The sequence below is a fragment of the Apodemus sylvaticus genome, chromosome 5, assembly GCF_947179515.1.
Source record: "Apodemus sylvaticus chromosome 5, mApoSyl1.1, whole genome shotgun sequence".
Classification (NCBI taxonomy): domain Eukaryota; kingdom Metazoa; phylum Chordata; class Mammalia; order Rodentia; family Muridae; genus Apodemus; species Apodemus sylvaticus.
Window position 1 is genome coordinate 100,294,715 of NC_067476.1, and position 22,116 is coordinate 100,316,830.

Here is a 22,116-nt window from a genome sequence, read left to right on the forward strand (position 1 = left end):
GGTGGAGCTTGGGGACTCTTATGGAAGGATAGGAGGAAGAATTGCATCCCCTAAGGGGAAAATAAAGGAACTGCACAGAAAAAAAACAACAGAGTCAACTAACCTGGACCCTTTGCATTCTCAGAGACTGAACCACTAACTAAAGTACATACATGGCTGAACCTAGGCCTCCTTGCACACATGTAGCAGATGTGCAGCTTCGTCTTCATCTGGGTCCTGAACAACTGGAATGGGGCTATCCCAAAAGCTGTTGCCTATGTGTAGGATATGTTCTACTAGCTGGCCTGCCTTGTCTGGCCTTAGTGGGAAAGGAAGCACCTAGCCTCTCAGAAACTTGAAATGCTGAGGGTGCAGGGAATACCCAGCAGCCCTCACCTGCTTAGAGGAGAAGGAGAGGGGTGATGCAGGAGGTATTGAGGGAAGAGTTAATGAGCAGGATATAAAGTGAATAAGTAAAAAAAAAAAAATGCAGACCTACTGAATTCTTGTTATGGAAGTAACTCCCCTTGAGCACAAAGGCTCCTTCTTTCCTTCACCTCAGAGATTGGCCTCTAAGTGTGGCCAGACAAAGCAGGCCAGCTAGTAGAACATATCCTCCACACAAGCAACTGCTTTGAGATAGCCCCTGTTCCAATCCCTGACTGGCTGGGCTCTAACGCTTGATTGTAGAACAGTGAGTATCTGTTCTTAGTTGTCAGTATTATTGTCCCCAGCATCTTCTTCAACACAGGGATGGATTATTTAAAACCTTCCTGTTCTTCCACACATAAGGCGCATTCTTTTTGTTCTCTTGCCTCCAAGGAAAGAATGGTTCTCTCCCAACAAGATTAACTGGTAGTAAGATATTTTCACGGTATGTGGTCTCATGTTCTCCTCTCTCATCTCAACTGTCATCTGATTACCAAGACCAGAGATTTGATAGTTTAGAAGGAAATGAGAAGATGTGTTGGAGGGACTGTCTGAAGGTCGAACTGACAGTCTCTGGGTTTCTCCAGGAGGTGCTGATGATGAAGGGGATTACTGAAATGACTGAGATGGGGAACCTGGGCAATCTGTGGGAGAGTAAGTGCTCCATTTTAGATGTGCTAAATTTAAGATATAGAAGTAGAGACAGCGAGGCTGCCAGAGGGACTCAAGAAGCCCCCATCCCCCCAAAAGAATAAAGAGTCATCATGGAGAGTTTATTTAAAAGAAAACTTATAGCTGGATTCATCTAGGAAAAAGCTAAAAGAATTAAGTCTCTGGATACTCTGATCAATGGAGAAGAGACAGCTAAGAAAAGGCTCGCTAAGGCGAGGGACAAGAGAAGACTAGGAAAGTGAGATTCAAGCATCCTTACTTGGACAACTAAAGCAGGGGCTATCCCAAAAGCTCTTGCCTGTATGTAGGATATGTTCTTCTAGGTGGGCTGCCTTGTCTGGCCTCAGTAGGGGAGGAAGTACTTAGCCTCACAGAGACTTGAAGTGCCAGGATGGGAGGATACACTGGGGTCCACCTGCTCAGAGGAAAAGGGAAGTGGGAAGGGGGAAGGATTGTGGAAGGTGGTGACTAGGAGGGTTACAGTGAGCGGAATGTAAGGTGAATACGTAAAAATAAAATAAATTAAATTAATAAAAATGAGTGCTTATTTGTGTGTGTGTGTGTGTGTGTGTATGTGTGTGTGTGCTTACTATACTTTTAGTCAGTGGGAAAATATAGTTTATGGCTATTTTAAGTGTCTATCTCTCAAGTCAGATGGGTTTGGTGCATGCTGAGAGAGAGAGAGAGAGAGAGAGAGAGAGAGAGAGAGAGAGAGAGAGAGAGAGAGAGAGAGAGAGAGAAGACTAGGGATTTGGTTCCTTAGAGGCCAGAGCTGGGGTGGTTTTTCAAAGGATCTAAAGGGCTGCTGTTATATCTCAACAGTTTATCTTGCCAAAAAAACTTGTGTATGTACCACAATGATCATTGTAGCACACTAAGTCACACTGGGTTGAAATGAATAGGACTCAATCTTATTTCAGTATGTGACTTTTCTAATTCCTAGAGACTTATGGTTTGATCAAACTCCAAGCCACAGAATCTAAAGGCAAAATGTGATGAGTTTTGCTTTTTGGTTAGGGATCATGAAGGAAGTGAGGGAAAGGGACACTAAGAAAGAACAAAGCTGAGGGTGTTTCTAAGTTGCTGGCCACTGCTTGCTGCTGAACACAGAATTCTTAAGTTTAAAGAATTCTAACAGGGAATTCTTTATCCCCTCTAAGAACAGAATGCTTATGAATCAAGAGGGAGAAAAGAAATTTTTCCTTTCTCCACCTTCAAAGTCAAAGTGAGCATTAAAGTCTCTGGCTCTCTCTGACAGCATCTCTGGAATCTGTAGCAAGTGACCAAGGAAAATAAAGGCCCTGCTTGCAAGCTATTAGTGTGTACAAGTGCAGTATCTATCTCTCTGTTACACACTGCCGTATGTAGGGCCTCTTAATGTGAGGTAGAGCAGAGCAACCTTGGAGGACCTCCCTGGTTTTGCATCTCTGGAAACAGCATGGTGATTGCTTTTACTAGAGTTGGGAGATTATACAGAGACAAGGAGGCAGAGTCCATATGAACTATGGTATCCAGTAAGCTCTGAATCCTGGGCAGGATCTGTGGATCTGAATTGGTCTCTTGAGTGCCAGTTCTGCCTTCTATGAACAGTCACTGCGAGGAACTGTTCTTTTGCTAAGACACATATGTCCAGGCAAATGTTGCTATTTTTAATCTGTCTTTCTTCTGTCTTGCTTGATTTCATGGCCCCCTTTTTTTAATCTAGGATCCACATCATAGAAAAAAACATATTTTGAAGTATGCCTTGTTTCATTTAACACAACGATCTCCATTCATTTTCCTGAAAACAACATAAATCTTATTCTTTCTTATAGCTGAGTAAAAAAATTTTACAACTGAGCTTTTATGATACCACACAGAACTTACAAGAAAGAAAACATGCATGTAGGGAATAAAATGTAAGATTGGAAATAAGGAAAATATCTAACAGAAGGTATACCCCTTCTTAGAAGGCAGCAAAGTAAATACAATAATAGAAATATGTAATACTTATTGAATGCTTATTATAATAGGATATTCTCTATACTCTCTATTAACTGCTGTAAACCTCACCTCAGTCATCAGATGAAATATGTGTGAGGCACAAAAGGCAAAAGTAACCTCAACATCACACAGCTACTTGATGACAGGTACTTTCTGACTCTGAAGAAGATATTCATGCGGTGAAGAGTGAAGTAGAGATCTATTAGGCTTCAGATCATCCTTGTATCCTAGGGCCAGGCACATGTATGTATGTATGTCAGCACGCAATGACTTATCCTAAGGAAGTGAGTTGAACTGCAAAGAAGTGGGGAAGAAAAATACTCAGGTCGTCGTAGAAACTGAAAGTGCAGGACCAGGAGCCAGAATAAGCAGTACTTTGGCCCCTGGACAAGCTTCAGGTGAAGTCCAGGAAAAATCCAGAGGCACTGACTAAGTCTGTGGCCCTATCAGGAGACAAATAGAAGCTGAAGAATAGAGCAAGACTCCACAGTTCCAACCTGAATAGTACGTTTGTGTGCCATGACTCTGAGCACAGGCATCCTCCTTCTAGTGGCTTGTTTAAGCTCTGAGAATGCACACCCTTCTTAATAGATGGACATTCACTTCAGTCTTGTCATTTAAGTGGCTAAGTACTGTGACCACAACTTTCTCAAGAAGGCTTGTCATGTTGAGACAAACCACAGGAATGACTGGGCAACACCCTGAGAACTCAAACTCTGAGGTACACTAACAGCTGTGTGACCCTAAGCACATCAGTCTGGCTATTTCTCCGAATTCTCTGCTTCCAAGTTAACGACATAGTGGCCTAGAACAGTGCCTCCATCCATGTATCCGTCCATCCATCCACACACCCAAGGCCATTCTACATTCCTATCTGATCCTCTTCTATTACAGCTGCTCTGCTTGGTGTTAGCCATTTCCTCTTCGCTTTTCTTCTCCCCCCAACCTCACTTCACACAGGCCATTTCATTTTCTATCTCTCTGAAGAGAGACAGCATTTTCTCCGGTCAGGAGAGTGGAACGGGCCCATGCAATAAACATTTTGTGAATCTAGCAAGTGCTCGCCTGCCATTTTCAAGTCTTAGTTATTTCACATGCCTCTATCACCAGTCTCCCTAGGGCAACAGATCTTCATTTTATTTCCAAAGACAAAGCATGTAATCTAACTCCCAAATCCCACTAAAGAGCAGAAAATGTGGTACCCACTTACTCACATATTCTCAGCGAAGGTTTCACAGACATGGTTTTATTACAATGACTCTGGGACTGGACTTTTGAATCAATTATACACTTGGTGGGTGCCAACAACATTTGTTCCTTCAATATCATGTTTTTAATAATTAGAAAGTATTTCTCTGGATCACAGAATGCTTCAAGCTTGCCAAAAGTGAGCTCCAGTAATGACTTCTGAGTGCTGCAAATGATTCTGCTGTGGCTGCCACCACAAAAATAACCTCTTCACTGAATGGAGATGATTTTCTCTTAACTTGGCTTGCTATTTGCCCAGTATTCACTTAAATGAGTTTGCCTTTGAAGACTGAAACCTTTCATACTGTTTATCATTGAATCCAACTTAACTATGTAGAAGAAAAGCTTTTATAGCCCTTTTAACAGCAAACATTCGGCACAGTGGTATAGAATGAGCTCTTTGCTACCCAGCATTTGCTGCGTTGGCCCATTAAGGAGGAGCAAGTATGTCTCCCACTTGACAGATAGTTGTTCTCCCAGCCCAAGAAAGTGAACCGTTGTCTATTCCAGATACTGAGGCTGAGGCTGTGATGACTATCAGTGCATTACATTGCCAGGGTTGGAGTCCCACAGGATTTTGAATAACTAACATAGGCCATCAAGTGTCTGCTTCTTGCACATGTCCTCAGCTTTAACCTTAATCATGAGACTCTCTACTAAATATCATCTATCCCTTTGTATAAGCGTTTTCAGAACATACTGGAGAGTGTTCAGGACTGACATACTATTGCTGTTATTAAGAAAAATAACTTAACCATAGAATTTTCAAAGGTCTGTGAATAGAATTCTAGGGAAGCTCCATCAGGGATAGTTACTGTGATTTTGTAATGTAAAACTTCCTGTGTAGTCAATCTCAGAGTTTCCTAAACTTAGAGTCAGTCACACTGGACCAAAAGATGGGCAAGTCCAGGAATTATTTGAACAAAAAAAGAGGGAGGTGTTGGTTTTATACAAAGTTTTTCTTGTTTTGTTGTTTTGGATTTTTAATAGAACTAGGGAATGAATATAAGGCCTAATACATTAGGTAAACACTCCACAATGGAGTGACAACCATAGCCCTAGATATTGGTTTTGAAAACGCGCGCGCGCGCACACGCACGCACACACACAAACACACACACACACACACACACACACACACTAGTTCTTTGAGAATTTTGTTCAATGTGTTTAGATCCTATTCATGACTCCTACAGCTCTTTAGCTCTTTCTAGTTCTCTCTCTCTCTCTCTCTCTCTCTCTCTCTCTCTCTCTCTCTCTCTCTCCAAACCCCAACCAACATTATATCCTTTTTAGACATCAAATCAATTTGTGCTGCCCAAATATTCTTGTATATGTGATCTTCCACTGGAGTGTGGTCAACTTAACAGGAGCTAAACTTTGAGTAAAACCTGTCTCTGCCTCTCCTAGAAGCTAACAGAGGCTGAAAACTCTGTGACCCAGCTCCCATCTGCCTTCTGGCATAGTTGGTCTGGCTCAAGCCTGCATGGGGCGCACATGTACTGTTACAACCCTTCTGGTTGTTCTTTAATGGCAAATAAGGGCTGTCTTGTCATTCATGACCACTAAGAAATGCTCTTCCTTGATGTAATTTCTATTAGACTCTGGCAGAATACTTTCTAGACTAAAAATCTAAAGTACTAGTGATTAGATTTTTGTCCTTTTTGGGCAAATAGTATAATAAGTATGGAAGTTAAATTATTCAAGAAATGTATGCAAAGAATATTCAAGAATGTTTGAACTTATGAAGTAGATCTTACAATATAATACTTTAATCAAGTATTTATCTAACTTGCAATGAACTCAGAAATATATACCAGATGTTATTAAATCAGCTAGTTAAGTTTCATAGAATCCTGACAAGCAATTTTATATGTATTAACTCATAGTATCCATGCCAATTCATCGAAGTAAATGCCTCTAATCAGTAAACAAAGGAACCAAAATATAGTGAAATTAAGTAATTGGTTAAAGGTCATAGAAATAAAAATTTGCATCTATTTCTCTGTAATGTGTGGACATGGATGTGCTGAGGTACATGTGTGGAGATCAACTTGAAGGAGCCAGTTCTCTCCTTCCACATGAGGCTCCTAGGAATCAAAGTCAGGTTGTCAGGCGTAGCAGTAGACACCTCTACCTGTTGAGCCGCCTTGCCATGCCATTGAGAAGAGCCTGAGCCATCGAAGCCTGACTCTAGAGCTGAGGCTTTAATAGCTACAAAAGTAATACCATTTGCTTAAAGAAAGATGAAAGAGTTTACTGAGAAATATTATTGACCAAAGTAGGAGGCAAATTTAGAGTTTCAATCTAGACTTATGTTCTTTCCCAAAGTAGAATATATTTTACCATCTAAATTCACTGGAACTAGACAAAAATGTTTCTCCAGTAAAATTTTCTAAACTGTGGTGTGAATACAGATTAATAGTGGAACTAAAATCACTTCTCAAAAGCAGGCAATGACCATAAAAAAGATTAGATGTGTTGAACCACTGTAAAGGAATCACACCACCACCACCCACTCCTTACCCAGCCATGCAGGTTAGCTGAAGCCCTAAGTCCTAAGACTCTCTCTCTCTCTCTCTCTCTCTCTCTCTCTCTCTCTCTTTCTCTCAGTTTTCTGCTCCATCAGTGCCTATACCTCAGCCAGTAAACTTGAAATTTGAAAACTAGTTGACTCGCTTCTCCAGATTGTGACCTTACCGTGGCAATCAGACCTTGCCTGCCCTTCACTGACTCTATCCTACCCATCCATCCTCAATGTCCTGCACATCAGATTAGGATGCTTAATTCCCATCCCTTTGGATGTAGTGCTTTAGGGAAGAATGTTCTTGAGTATGGACCAAACCTCATTGCTTTCAACTTAGAACTAAAACATTGCAGGCATTGACATTATTTCATAAATCTTAAACATTCAAAATTGGAATTTTAAGTTGTTTTTGTTTGTTTGTTTGTTTGTTTTTTGAGACAGGGTTTCTCTGTGTAACCCTGGCTGTCCTGGAACTCACTCTGTAGACCAGGCTGGCCATGAACTCAGAAATCTGCCTGTCTCTGCCTCCCAAGTGCTGGGATTAAAGGCATACGCCACCACCACCTGGCTTAAATTTTTTTAAAACCTGGGTAGTATATGCAGTATCTTCAGCAATAGGGTATTATTTTCTAGTTCTGATGGGCACCCAAGGGGACTCACAAGAGTCTAGGTTGTCTGAGGAACTTCAGGAGCCTCCCTGACCAATGCCTGTGGAGGTATCCTATGTCTAGGACACGGCTTCTATGACAGCATTAGCCAGGCACACAGGGTAATTCCTCTGGATGGACCTTTGGTATCTTTGTTTCTGTTAGAAGATAACAGGTTTCCATATGACTTACTCTCAGGGACTTCATTTTCCTTAATCCTCCCTGTTCCCAGCCAACGGCCCAATCTTCCTCCACCCTGCCTGTTTAACACTTTCCATTTCTCATACTCTTCTTTCTACTTTCATTTCTTTCAATGTTCTTTTATCCCTCTCTTTTTAGGGAAGTTCCTCACAGTGTCCTCTTTCTATCTTACTGGTTTCCAAACGTACTTCAAGATAAGTAAACAAAATTAAAACTTAATTCTACAATCTGCATGGGAGACAGAATGTACGGCATTTGTCTTTCTGGGCCTTCATTACATCCTTTAGTTAAATTATTTCCAGTTTCATCTTTTTGCTTGAAATTTTCATTTTTCTTTATAGTTGAATAAGACTCTGTCATACACACGCACCATGTTCTTCATCAGTTGGTGGACACTTGGGCAGCTTCTGTTTCCTAGCCACTTTGACTAGAGCAGCAATTAACCCTCTCAGAGCAGTCACCCTCTCATAGCAGTCACCCTCTCATAGCAGTCACCTTCTCATAGTAGTCACCTTCTCATAGTGTGCAGAGCCCTTTGCTTATATGCTGAGAACAGCAGGATCACATGGTAGTTTTCATTTCAGGTTTTTGTTTGTTTGTTTGTTTGTTTGTTTGTTTTAAAGAAACATCTGGACTATTTTCCAAGAGGCTATGCTAGCTTACACTCCCAATAGTGTATAAAAGTCCCTTTGTCACCATACATAATGACATTTATTGTCATTTGTGTTCCATGTGTGGCCATCCTGACTTGGGTGACAAGAAATCTTAAAGCAAATTTTTAATGTGCATTCCCTGATGGCTAAAAATGTTAAACCCATTTAAGTGATTTCTGGTCAAGTGTGTTTCTTTTTTTGAAAACTGTTTATAGTTTCATTGCCCATTTTGTAATTAGGTTGTTTACTTGGAGTTTAAGTTTTAGTTCTCTGTATATTCTAAACACTAATCCTCTGTTGATCATATGCTGGAATAGTTTTTTACCAATCTATGGGATGACTATTTACTTGATTGACAGTATTCTTGCTATACAGAAAAAAAAAGTCAGGAGCTCTCATTCACATATTCTGTTTGTAAAGGTTTTTCTAATTTAATATCTTCTTTAATTGAGTGATCCACTTTCTCTATCTTGTCATCCAGCCCTGAATTCTGTCTTCTTCATGATCCAACTTACTAATAGTTCTTTGAATTTTTATTATTTTTTGAATTTTTATTCATGAGTTTTTCATTTATTGAATTTTTATTCATGAGTTTTTCATTTCCAGCTTTATTTTAGTTTGAGAGTTTTTCAGCATGTCTACTTCTTTATTGAATCTAATTTTCATATATAATGTATGTATGTATATATGTGTGTATGTGTATGTATGTATGTATATCCCTCTGCAATGTAGATAACCTACTACTTGGTTCTGAGAGGACATTTAGTACTAAGTGAGTATGTTTAGGTTTCTAGTGAAAAGAAACTCACTTTTTTGGGGCGTCAAGTTTATTGATGTAGATGTTGTAAAGGCCAAACAGCTCTGTGAAGATCTCTGCTTTGAATTTCTGAGTGGTTATACTGATAAAAAGCCATACAAAGATTTAAAATAAAATTAACCAGTATTACCTCCTCTGGGATGGGAGATGAGAAATGTTCATGAATCCACCTGTTAGTCTGATATATCTCCAGGGAAGAATGGCAAAATCAAAAGTAACCATAAAATTTGATTTAGTGTTAGGCTTAATTTGATTGGCCCTCAATGTTGCTAGTTCCTAGACATATAATCTACTTAGGCTTATTCTTCTACAATAAATTAAAATTCATAACCTGCTTGATAAGATTATATTAAGATTATGAGGAATTTATGTAAAATACTTAGCATATACCAGCCACACTGACACATTATATAGGTAATGAATATCAATAGTAGTTGGTAATGGTATTGTTCTAAAGCATTTAATGTTTAATAAAAGTCCTAATTTTAAAATCAATTAATTTTGCCTAAGAACGATGCATAGTATAAAATTCTTGCCAACCGAATCCAAGAACACATCAAAACAACCATCCACCATGATCAAGTAGGCTTTATCCCAAGGATGCAGGGTTGGTTCAATATACGGAAATCCATCAATGCAATCCACTACATAAACAAACTCAAGAAAAAACCACATGGTCATTTCATTGGATGCTGAAAAAGCATTTGACAAAATTCAGCATCCTTTCATACTTAAAGTCTTGGAATGAACAGGAATTCAAGGCCCATACCTAAACATAGTAAAAGCAATATACAGCAAACCGGTAGCCAGCATCAAACTAAATGGAGAGAAACTTGAAGCAATCCCACTAAAATCAGGGACTAGACAGGGCTGCCCCCTTTCTCCTTATCTTTTCAATATTGTACTTGAGGTACTAGCTCAGGCAATTAGACAACATAAGGAGGTCAAGGGGATACAAATTGGAAAGGAAGAAGTTAAACTATCATTATTTACAGATGATATGATAGTCTACCTAAGTGACCCAAAAAACTCCACTAGAGAACTCCTCCAGCTGATAAACAACTTCAGCAAAGTGGCAGGTTATAAAATCAACTCAAGCAAATCAGTAGCCTTCCTATACTCAAAGGATAAGCAGGCTGAGAAAGAAATTAGGGAAATGACCCCCTTCACAATAGCCACAAACAGTATAAAGTACCTTGGGGTGACTCTTACCAAACATGTGAAAGATCTGTATGACAAGAACTTCAAGACTATGAAGAAGGAAATGGAAGAAAACCTCAAAAAAAAAAAAATGGAAAAACCTCCCAAGCTCATGGATCGGCAGGATTAATATAGTTAAAATGGCCATTTTGCCAAAAGCAATATACAGATTCAACGCAATACCCATCAAAATCCCAACTCAATTCTTCAAAGAGTTAGAAAGAACTTCTTTGAAAGTATCTAATCTAGATTTTTTCAGTGAAATTATTCTTAACATTAATTTGAAGTTATGCCTTTTGATTGTCTTAGCACTGTGGGGTTGGTACTTTTTGGCATTTTCTTAGAAAACTGGGAATAGTTCTACCTCAAGACCCAGCTATATCACTCCTGGGCAGATGCTCCAATATCTCATGAAGACTCTTGCTCAACTATGTTCACAGTACCTTTATCTGTAATAACAATAAAGTGGAAACAACCTAGTTATCCCTCAATTGAAGAATGAATAAAGAAAATGTGTCACATCTATACCATTGAATACTATTCAACTGTTCAAAACCAAGACATGAGTTTTGCAGGCAAATGGATGGAACTTGAGAATATCATCCTGAGTGTGGTAATCCAGTCCCATATATGCTCACTTATACATGGATATTAATCATAACATGCAGGTATCATGTGACATTCCATAGACCCAAAGAAGTTAACAAGAAAGAAGACCCAACTGATGAAACTTGAATCTCACTTAGAAAGGGAAATAAAACAGTCATAAGAGGAGGATGGAGGGAGGAAACTGGGAGGAAGCAAGGAGAGGAATGGAGAAGGTTAGGAGAGATGGCTAGATGGCTATGGAAATAAGTGGAAATCTGCAACTGAGAGAGTGAGGGCATCTCTAGGAGGAGGCAGAGACCTGGGGTAAGGGAGGTGCCCAATAGTCAATGGAGATGACCTTAGCTGTGAGTTGCTACAATGGAAATATGGAATCTAAAGAAGCCACTTCCTATAGCGAGACAGAAACTCCAGTGGAGCATTAGTGACACCAACCCATCTACAAAACTTTCAACCTACAATTTATCTTTTCTGCAAGTAATACAGCCACAGGGGAAGGAGCAGAGACTGAGTGAATGACCAACCAACAACACTATTAATGATACTCTGTTATGCTTGCATACAGGAGCATGTAGTCCTCTTGAGAGGCTCCACCAAGCAGCTGATTTAAGCATATATAGACACCCACAGCCAAATAGTACATGGAGTTTGGGGACTCTTATGGAAGAATAGGATGAGGAATTGCAAGCCCCAGTGGGGATAGGAACCCCACAGGAAGACCAACAGGGTCAACTAACCTGAACTCTTGAGATCTCAAAATCTGAATCTCCAATCAAAGTGCATACAGGGGCTGGACCTAGATCTCCCCACACATATGTAGCAGATGTACAGCTTGGCCTTCATGTGGGTTCTGAACAACTAAAATCTGGACTATACCAAAAGCTGTTGCCTGTAGGTGGAATATGTTCTTCTAGCTGGGCTGTCTTATCTGGCCTCAATGGAAGAAGAAGTGCCTATACTCCCAGAGATTTGAAGTGTCAGGGTGGGGGAATATCCAGGGAGCCTCTACCCACTCAGAGGAGAAGGGGAAGGCAGATAGGGGAAGGATTTGGGGACAGAGTGACCAGGAGGGGCTCAGTCAGTGGGATATAAAATGAAGCAGTTAAAAAAAAAACTAAAAAGAACGGAAAAAAGAATGGTCCATTTGGAAGATAATTTTCTAGGGTACCATCCAAACTGTCCAAGTTTAGGCTTTATATTTACATTATCTATATCCAGTTCTAATACCTTGCCTGAAATTCAAACCAAATTATCCAGCTGATGGCTCAATACCTTCCTCCATTACTAACAGACATTAGTCACATATACTAAAATGAGTCCTTGATATTCTTGTGTCCCCTTCCAAACCAGCGCTTCCCTCATTCATTCCACAAATCTCACAACTCACTCCAATCACAGTTGGGAAATCTCATGTCAACCTTGATATCTCCTCTTTCTGACACTCAAGAATAAAAGAACCACTAAAGTGACTAACTGTCTTAGTTTAGGCTTTTGTGCACACCCAGGCAGCTTCTATTAGGACTGAATGCATAGTTTACAGTATTTCAGGGCAGGTAATATATCACGGACTTTAACTATCCTGGCACTGATCACCTGACTTTGTGTATTTTAATGGTCTAGTCAGTCATAAGAATGGTAGCTATTCTCAGGCTCAGTAGGATGTAATTTCTTTTTAGCAAGTCCGATGCATATAATATGCTCACTAAATTTACTAATATTCCACCAATAAAATCCAATGTTGGGCCTTAAATCTGGTAGGATTCTTCAATGAGACAAAACAGCCTCAAATTGGTGAGTTAATTAAATTGTGTCCCTTCCTTCTTCGTTGAGATAGAAAGGGGAAGGAATTCATATCCCAGCTATAGAGTAGCCTTTTGCCTAACCTGAAAGACCTTAGCCAGCACAATTACTCAAAGTCTCAGAGAAAATTTGATCCAACACAGGATCAACATGACACAGCATCAGATTAGAGATCAGAGGCCCCATCAGAGCCATCACAAATCGAATACTCTGTCCTGCTGGGCCTATGGATCCGTGAAGGTGCCCATCTAGTGCCTATTTGGAGATGAGCATATACATTCTGTCAGTCAGCATTATACGATATGGTATTGCCCAGGTTAATTAATTAATTCAAAACCCATAGGCCTGAGACATGCATGGTAGAAGGGCACCTGCTCGTCTTCAGTCCCACTTGGAGAATGTGTGCTTTCAATCATCACAACTCTGCTTTTTGTGTTTTTCCACAGTTTCCCAGGGCTTTCCATACATCTCTTTCCTGTATGATAGACAGATTGTTGCAATAAATTTTTACAGTCATCCTTCATTCTTTCTCCATAAACACTTTATTCCATTCAGGAGCAATACTAGCCACCGATGAACATAAAAATTTTATTAAATCTTAAGATGTCACTGCTTCCCATTCACATTATGCCTCTTGACTAAGAGGCTAAAAAACAAAAACAATGAGCACCACCATGTAGGGTAAATGAATATGAATTTTAGGGAGAGGTAAGGCCGCTCTATCATAAAGGGTTAGGGAAGAGTAAATTTGGTCTGTTGGTTCTCATCTTCCCCATGTTGACAGTAAACTGGCAAGGCCAGTGGAAAGACACGGTGACTGGGGTGATGAAAGGCTAAGTTACCCTAACACAGGCTACCAGGACAAGCAGTAAAGCTAGCCAAGTGTGAAGAAATAAAAATAGGCAAGTTTCTGTTGTAGCCAAGAAGTTAGCCTTTGCTCTAGAGAGAAAGATTCTGCCACTTGTCCAGCAAGACAGTTCTGGATGAGCTGGAGAAAGGAAGAAATGGGAGCAGAGAATGAGGAGTCACTTAGAGCTATCCAAGGGATTCTGTGCGTCTGGCTCCCTTCCTTCCACAGGTACTAGCAATGCTCCTTGTTGATGGCTCCTACTGAGCCTCTTCTCAGGAACTGACTTACAACAAAGGGAACTCTCTCACTCAGGGTCACACTCTTTCCCAGCAGCTATAATTGTTCAATATTGTTTGTAGAAGGGCTACACAGGCCTGAGCCCTGTTTTGTGTAGATTTTAGATATTCCTTGTGGTCTCAATGAGTAGTATGGCTCCCAGGGGAAGTGGCTAAGCCTTAGCAGCAACTGACTTTCACTGGGCTCAATGCCTCCCTCTGCCCAATCCTGCCTCCTTTATTCCTTTACACATGTCGATCCCAAACACCTGCACTAAAACTCTCTCTCTCTTTCTCTCTCTCTCTCTCTCTCTCTCTCTCTCTCTCTCTCTCTCTCTCTCTCTCTCTCTCTCTCTCTCCTCCCTCCCTCTCCTTCTCTCTCTTTATCTATCTATCTCTCCTGTCTAATAGACAGATTAGCAATAAACTCACACCCATTCTTCATTCATTCCTTCTCCATAAAATACTTTATTCTACTCAATAACAAGTTTTAACCTCAAATATAGGCAGGTAATATCCTTATCTCTCTTTAAATACCAAGTCCTTAGAAGGTATACAGGCTCTACCCCACAGCCTCTTTGGTGTTCCTCAGTCTCTCCACTTCTAGACCTCCCCACTGACCTGCCCTTGAGAAGCAGCTCCCTACCTCAGGTCCATGCACGTGCCAACTCCTCTTCTCAGAGAGCTCTTCTCCTAGCGTGCCCATGGTCTTTCATATCTCTAAATTCATATAACTGAGCTACTAGCACTTTATCAGAGCATCAGCTGGTGTTACAAAGATGTTCTCTGTTCCCACTTGTTCATTTTCCCTTCATAAACATTACCACTCTTTAGTGGTCTGTTATTGGTTGATTGTTAGAATGGGGGCTATATGTAGGCTATGGAGGTGATGCAGAGACATAATATATACTGTATATGAATAGTGCCCAGGATTGGCTCTCCTGCACATACACACACACACACACACACACACACACAAGCAGATATTTAACAAACAATGGCTGAATAAATATGTGAAATAATGTATAAATAAAGAGTATGTTGTGACTACAGATATTTACATATTTAGTTTTTCCCAACAGAAGAATAAGAATAAGACAATTTGAAAATATTTTGGTAATGACCTCCTTATACACTTGACTGAATCATATCCTTGAGTAATATGTTATAGTCTTGAATTTCTTGACAACCATAGGCTAACAAACATCCCAAATAGCCAGACAAAGGACAGAAATGTATGAAGGAAGAGATTCAGTGTGGGTGTTTATTGATTTCTTTTTGTTTCAGATACTTGCTTTATTTTATTTTTAATAGTGATTCTCATCATTCATCTATACCTGGAGGTCAATAGTTCAGATAGAAGCCATCTTTGCCACTATAGCCAGGAGGCAAATCATAGTTTAAAAAATGAGACATGGGCCATCAAAAGAGCTCAGACTGGTCTTGGGTCATTCAGAACTCAGACTAATTACTAGAAATGTATTAATTTTCATATGTTAAGTAGGAGAGACTTGATATAGAAAAGGCAGAACCTAAAGAATCTTTGGAAGAGTTGAGAGGTGCCTGGGCTACTTTGCCTCCCGATAACCTCACCCTGATTACAATGCTGAGACCACTTCCACTGTAACTGTTGTTATAATCCCTCCAGTTGTGTGCCAGGCTTTGGTTGATGAAGTCTGACTCTAAAGATGCTATTGATTTCTCTACTTGACACTGAACTCCCACGGAAGTAGTAGAAGACCTCCACGGGGCTGCCTTTGTTTCACTGGGAAGATGCCCGTATTGTCTGATATGTGTATTGTACAAATATGATTATTCTTACTCTAGGGATGCTGAAATTATGAAACTGTTTAGTTGATGAGGCTGGATGCCTCAGCAGGCTCAACCTAGTATTAAAGACCTGGGTGATTCCTGGAGAGCCAATGGCCTTTAGTTCATGTTAGAATGTGAAAGAACAGCAAAATAGCAGCAGCAGCAGCAGCAGCAGCAGCAATTCAACAAGGTAAATGAACTCAGACGTAGAGAAATGAGTTCGCCAAGAAGATGTAAACAGAAGATTTTCTACCAGTCCTCCTTATAGGTCAGTCACCATACAGAAACTACACATTAATTGTGGACCTTTTCATTTCAATTAACTGAATCAAGAAAATCCCCCAGAGGTGTGCCCAGAGGCTTGCCCCGTAGTTCATTCTAGATCCAGCTGTGATGACAACCAAGATTAGCCATGGCAATGCCCATTTCACTGAGACAAGTATATCATACATGGAACCTACTTGGGCAGTCATATTTTTTTAAACACTCATGGGCAAACAGGTAAAAAAAAAACAGTAAAAATTTTTTCCAACATTTCTTTTTTTTAAAATTTTCTATATACTTTGTTTACATTCCAAATGATTTCCCGTTTCCCAGCTCCCCCATCCCCATATGTCTTTTTTTTTTAATATTTTTATTTTCTATATTCTTTGTTTACATTCCAAATGATTTCCCTTTTCCCAGATCCCCCCTCCCCATATGTCCCATAAACCTTCTTCTCTCCATCCATTCTCCAATCACCTCCCTCCTTTTTCTCTGTCCTTATATTCCCCTCCAATGCTAGATCAATCCTTTCCAGGATCAGGAACCTCTCCATACTTCTTCGTGGGAGTCATTTGTTATGCTATTTGTGCCTTGGGTATTCAGAGCTTCTGGGCTAATTAATATCCACTTATCAGAGATTGCATTCCATGTGTATTCTTTTGTGATTGGGTTACCTCACTTAGGACGATATTTTCCAGATCAGGCCATTTGCCTAATGAATTTTGTGAATTCATTGTTTCTAATTGCTGAGTAGTATTCCATTGTGTAAATATACCACATTTTCTGTATCCATCCCTCCTTTGAGGGACATCTGGGTTCTTTCCAGCTTCTGGCTATTAAATTAATATAATAGACATTCTCCCAACAATGTGTGAATAGGGAAGAATGTAAAATGGGGGCTGTTTCTTTGCTCTGCAAGAATCTAGTTCAGTGGACATGGATTGGGGTGGGGGAAGACAAAAGAAGTTCTATTGAAAATTGGTAGCATTCACTGTCCTCAAAGCACTTATTATTTGTCATCTCTTTCACTTATCTCCATGAAGCTGGATCCAAAGTCCTTCCTATTTCATGAATGAGGAAATAAATGCCTAGAAGATGAAAGATATTTGCTGAGCCCATGGAAATACTGAAAAGGAGGGTTCTGTATAGACTCAAGGTCAAGTTATTGTGCAGTGTCACCTTTCTCTGTTTATAAAACCCACTCTATCAACCCTGAGAATCCTCCTCCATCTGTATAGCATCCATCCAATATCCCTTTCTCTCATTCTCACTTTCAATTTTACCTCCAGCATACGGCATCTTCTTATATCCTTGGCATATCTATGGATCACTGTATATGGGACCCAGTGTTAAAATTCATACATATCACATCTCACTGTGCTAAAGAGGTTAGTTAATTTCCCAGAATAGCTGCATAGGAAGGCCTGAATAGTCCTCTGAGAAATGACACAGCTCTTCAGTTGGTGGGAGTGGGATGGTGGAGAAATACCAATATCCCTAGTAGGAAAACTTCAGAAGACATTTCAAAAGTCTCTTAGTCATGCATCAAGGAGTCTTGAGAAAGACCAGTCAACTCTGGCTATTTTTGCTACTGAGAAAATGTAAACACTTCTGTATTTGTTTTGTGGTTTCCTAGGTTATCTTTCCCAGAGGGCACTCAGGATTATGTGTGAGGGAGGAAGAAAGGGGAGTCCAGATGAGGCAGAAGGACAAGGGCTGTCTCTTTTTACTAAGAACTTTGTGTCGCATTAGAAATTAACATGGAGGATGGCATTGGTGTAGTGAACGTCACCTAATATAAGTTCTTTCATGTGAGTTGAATGAAAGTCAAACTTTACCAACATCCCAGAGAATAGAGAGCTCTGACCCTAAGATGTAAGCAATGAATGGAGTTGATAATTCATATCCTATCATACTAATAATTAAGAATCCTACTCCTAAAGCCTAGACTCATCCAATGAATGCTGTATTCCTTTGTAGAGTTTCAGGTTTCCTTTGGTGAAAATTATTTTCCTTGTTATTAAACTAGCTTTCAATGTAAAAGTAGCCTTGAACAAATCCCTATAGTTTTAAAATTGAGACTAGAACTGATGCCAACACTGAGACTAGATCAGTTTTAGAGTCCTGATTTCCTGGAATGAGATCACTTCTACAAGGGAACAACGGCAGCAGGAAGTTTGAGTGTTAAGAAATGTCTATTAGTCAACTGACCATCAGGTCAGTAAAAGAATGGGCAATGTACTAGGTCAAATGGATTGCTAAAAGGAAGGTACCTTCTACTGAACATCTCTGGCCTCTCCTCTGCCCATGTTAAAAGTATTTGAGCAAGAACATCAAATCCGTATGCTACCAGGGTCTTGGCAATCCACTAATGAAGGTAAAACACATAGCATTGTGGATAATTAGCAATATTTAGGAAAAGTTACAACACACAAGAAAGACCTTTTCTTTCCTCCTAAATTTTGGTCTCAAATATGAAGAGGTCCTATTGAATAAGAATTTCTAGAGATGGATATGCATGTCCTTTATTACCTGCTTCAAATTCTGGACACAGCAAGATCTCTACACTTTTGGGTCACCTCAACCCCTCATCTCAATATGGTCTTCACTTTGTCCACATTTTAGATTCAGAGACCTCTTCTTTTTTTGAGAACTTGAATAAAAATGTTTTCTTGATCATTATTTCATAACCAAATGATAAGGTGAAGCCAGACTTTTTCCATGCACACATTTTCATGATAAATCAAGTAAGTAAATGAGTGAATGAATAGATGGTGGCCTGTTCTCTTATACCTAGCTAAGCGGTCCATGTCTTGAACCTGAGTTTGAAAACAAGTGATGAACACAAGATGCAAGACTGAGGATGAGGAACAGTTGATGAGGAGATGCTGGGGACAGAAGCAATGAATCCAGTACAGTTAGGGCACAAGACCAGGAATAAAGAAAAAGGAGAAGAGGAGAAACTAGGTAAAACGTCACTAAGTACAGTTAGGCTTCATTTTGGCAGGTGATTCAATTCAAGGTTTTGAGTGGAGTGCAGAGTGTTCTTGCCTTCTCTGTGCCTACTTTTTCATGGTTACTTCCTTCGATGCTCCTTTTCCTCTCTGGCTCATCCTCAAGACCCTAATTGTAGACCTTCCCGAACGTTCTTTCACCTTCCATCTGTCTTTTTTTTCCTTATGAATAATTCATAATCAAATGAATAATTCATTAAAATGTTCATGCTCTCTGTCTCATTTCCCTATTAATAACTCAAATAACTCAAATCCTTATCACGTGTTTTTATCTTTCTCTTGGTTTCTCCAGAACATGCTGGTAATCCCCTCGGAATGTGTGATGATTTGATGATGTGTAGACTTGGGCCTTGGCTAAGCATTTCTCAGACTTTCCTTTTTGAGCAGCTTTCTGATTAGCACAAACTTGTCACTCTCTTCTGGGAATGGAGGAAAGGCAGAGCCACACATGCACATACCTTTGCTCAGTTGCTCAATCAACAATAGACTACAGTATTCTGCAAAGCGATTTTACAGACACAGTCGAAGGTCCAGAGAGCTGTTTCTGAGTTCACCCAGAGATTGCCCCAGTGTGTTTGTTTTGTCGAGTGGAATCCATTTATAGAGATCAGAGCTGTCAATTGAGCATGTAAGCTTTCTCTAGCCTCTGTGGGCTTCACACCTCACAGGAAGTCCCTGAGCCTCTGCCTGCCTGTGATCTCTGTTCCTTCCCTCTTCCCTGGGCTTGTGCCTGCATGTGATCTTCCTTTCCAGCTGCCCTTTTGTGGATTTGTGCTTACATAGCTAGCCTCCATAACTATGGGGATAGTTTCAGATAAAACTGTATATATGTGCTATTCATACACATATCTAACAATTATACGTGGGTGCACATAAATGTTCATATGCATAGAATCCAGAGGTTATGAAGATGAGAGACAGACAAATAATCATTCAAATAGTGGTTGCTCTTTTGATTCAACTCTGATACAGAATGCTCCACAAACATATTCAATTTAACTCTCCATAATAAGATTCACTTGCTCTTTTCCTCATTCTGCACCGAAACCTACTCCTTTATTTTCATCAAACTCATGATAGTTCATGTTTGGAATCTGGGAAACAGAAAGACATTTCTTTCTTTTCATCTCTACTATCAGGCAGCCTCTTCCTTCATACTGTTTTTTCTTTGAAGTTTCTCTTCTTTTATCCTGAGACAGGCTCTCCTCACTTCATGCTGAGAGATTGTCTTCTTCATAAGATTTGTTTCTCCTGTCTTAATTTACATACTCCTTCAGCAATCTTGTGTCATATTACTTTGTCTGAAAATTAAAAATAAGTTTTCTTTTAATGGCATTTAAGGCCCTCTGAAGCACTGACTTTAAGCCAGCAAAATGATATTCAATGTAACAAACACATGTGCAATGTATGCAATTTAAAAAATCATCTCAGTTCACCGACTACCATCCCATTGGATGATTATGATTAACATTCCCATTCTGCAGATGGCATAATTGAGGTAGAGAAAGTTTAATTAACTTCATCATTCATACATTTGGGGATTTGAATCTGGGCCCTCTGACCTTAAAACTGCCATCGCCCCTGAACTGGATTCTCACAGTTCTTGAATGTGTAGGCTGCATGGTCTCACTTGCATACATCATTTCTAGGAAGAAACACTTCCAACTCTCTGACTCTTGGGTCCACTTCAACTTTCAGCTCTCCAAAAAAGCATTTAGCAAGTCACACATGTTTTTCTGTTTTCCCAATTCCTAGTGTATTTCCTGTCATTTAACTAATGGATTTACATGCATAGTTCTCTCATTTCAGATTGTAGAGGACCATCTTTTAAAATCAAGAAATACTCCAGTAGAAGCATTAGTGTATACTTAAAGACAGAAACAAATGTCCAGCTACCCCTGGCAGGTCTGTACCAGAGTGGTCAAGTACATGCTGAGTAACTTGGTTTTCACACATTGAAATATAGTCTAAATAATAAAACATATTCATAATGGAAAATCAGCAAAATCTTTCCTTTCAAGGAAAATAAGAGCAATTCTCTGGCCTCTTCCAGACAAATTCAGGATAGAGTTATTCTAACATATCCATGTGACTCTAGAGTTTGGCGTGTTGACCATAGCTGCAAAGACTAGTGATTAAATATGGTTCTCCTACTACTTTGTGTGTACTTTCCACGACAGTATTCACTAAAATGCTGCTGGTTCCTTATACCATTTTGGTATAAGGAAATACCATTTGTTTTAACGTCTATTTGGTAACGTCTGGCACAATCTTCCTCAAATATTTGTCAAGTAAATTAAAGAGAAAAATGTCACCTATTTAATTATTCATCTATGAATGCTAAACCATGACCAGTTTATAAGGTCAAGATGTTGGCTTTTTTCTTTTTCCCATTATGTTTCCAGTGTCTTAATTACAGATATTCCTCTTCAATGGGAAGCATTCCTGTGATGAAATGGTTTTGTGTCTTTGTTATGGTGGTAGACAAACAAATCTGTATGGTTAACAGAATTGCACAGGACTATATACAAACACAAATGAGTATAAGCAAGCAATGGAAATCAGGACAACTGAATGTAAGTCACTAACTTATATCCACATCTCTCTCCTCATAGCTTTGTGGAGGTAACTTCAGCTGGTTGTCACTGTTTAAAAGTCATTAAGGACTTCTTTGTATTCCTTCTTAATACTGTTTGTGTGTCTGTAGTTTCTCTAAAAAGTTAAAAAATAGAATAACCAATTTCTTTAGCAAAGGCTTCATAATGTCTTGAAGTTAGTACAAGTATCATTGGAATGATTAATCAATCCAGTACTAATGCTTCAAAATCTCCTTTAAATATACAACTGAAAAATTGCCCCAAACTCAAAGCAACTGAGGAGAAACAATAGAAGAAATGATGTTTAGCTTGAGCTTGTGTTGAAACTCCTATCCACTTTGCATCTGCCTTGGGTACATGAGACACCATGAGGAAGATTGAATAAGACACCCAGATCTTCTCCATATTCATTTTTGGTAGTACTTTATATAGATATTGCTGGAGTCCTTTTGCCTTTTATCAACTAATATAAAATATTTCCTAATCAGATACTAAAATTCCAGGAGAGTGCTTGATCTCAGGTAGTGTTGGCTGCTTTCTCT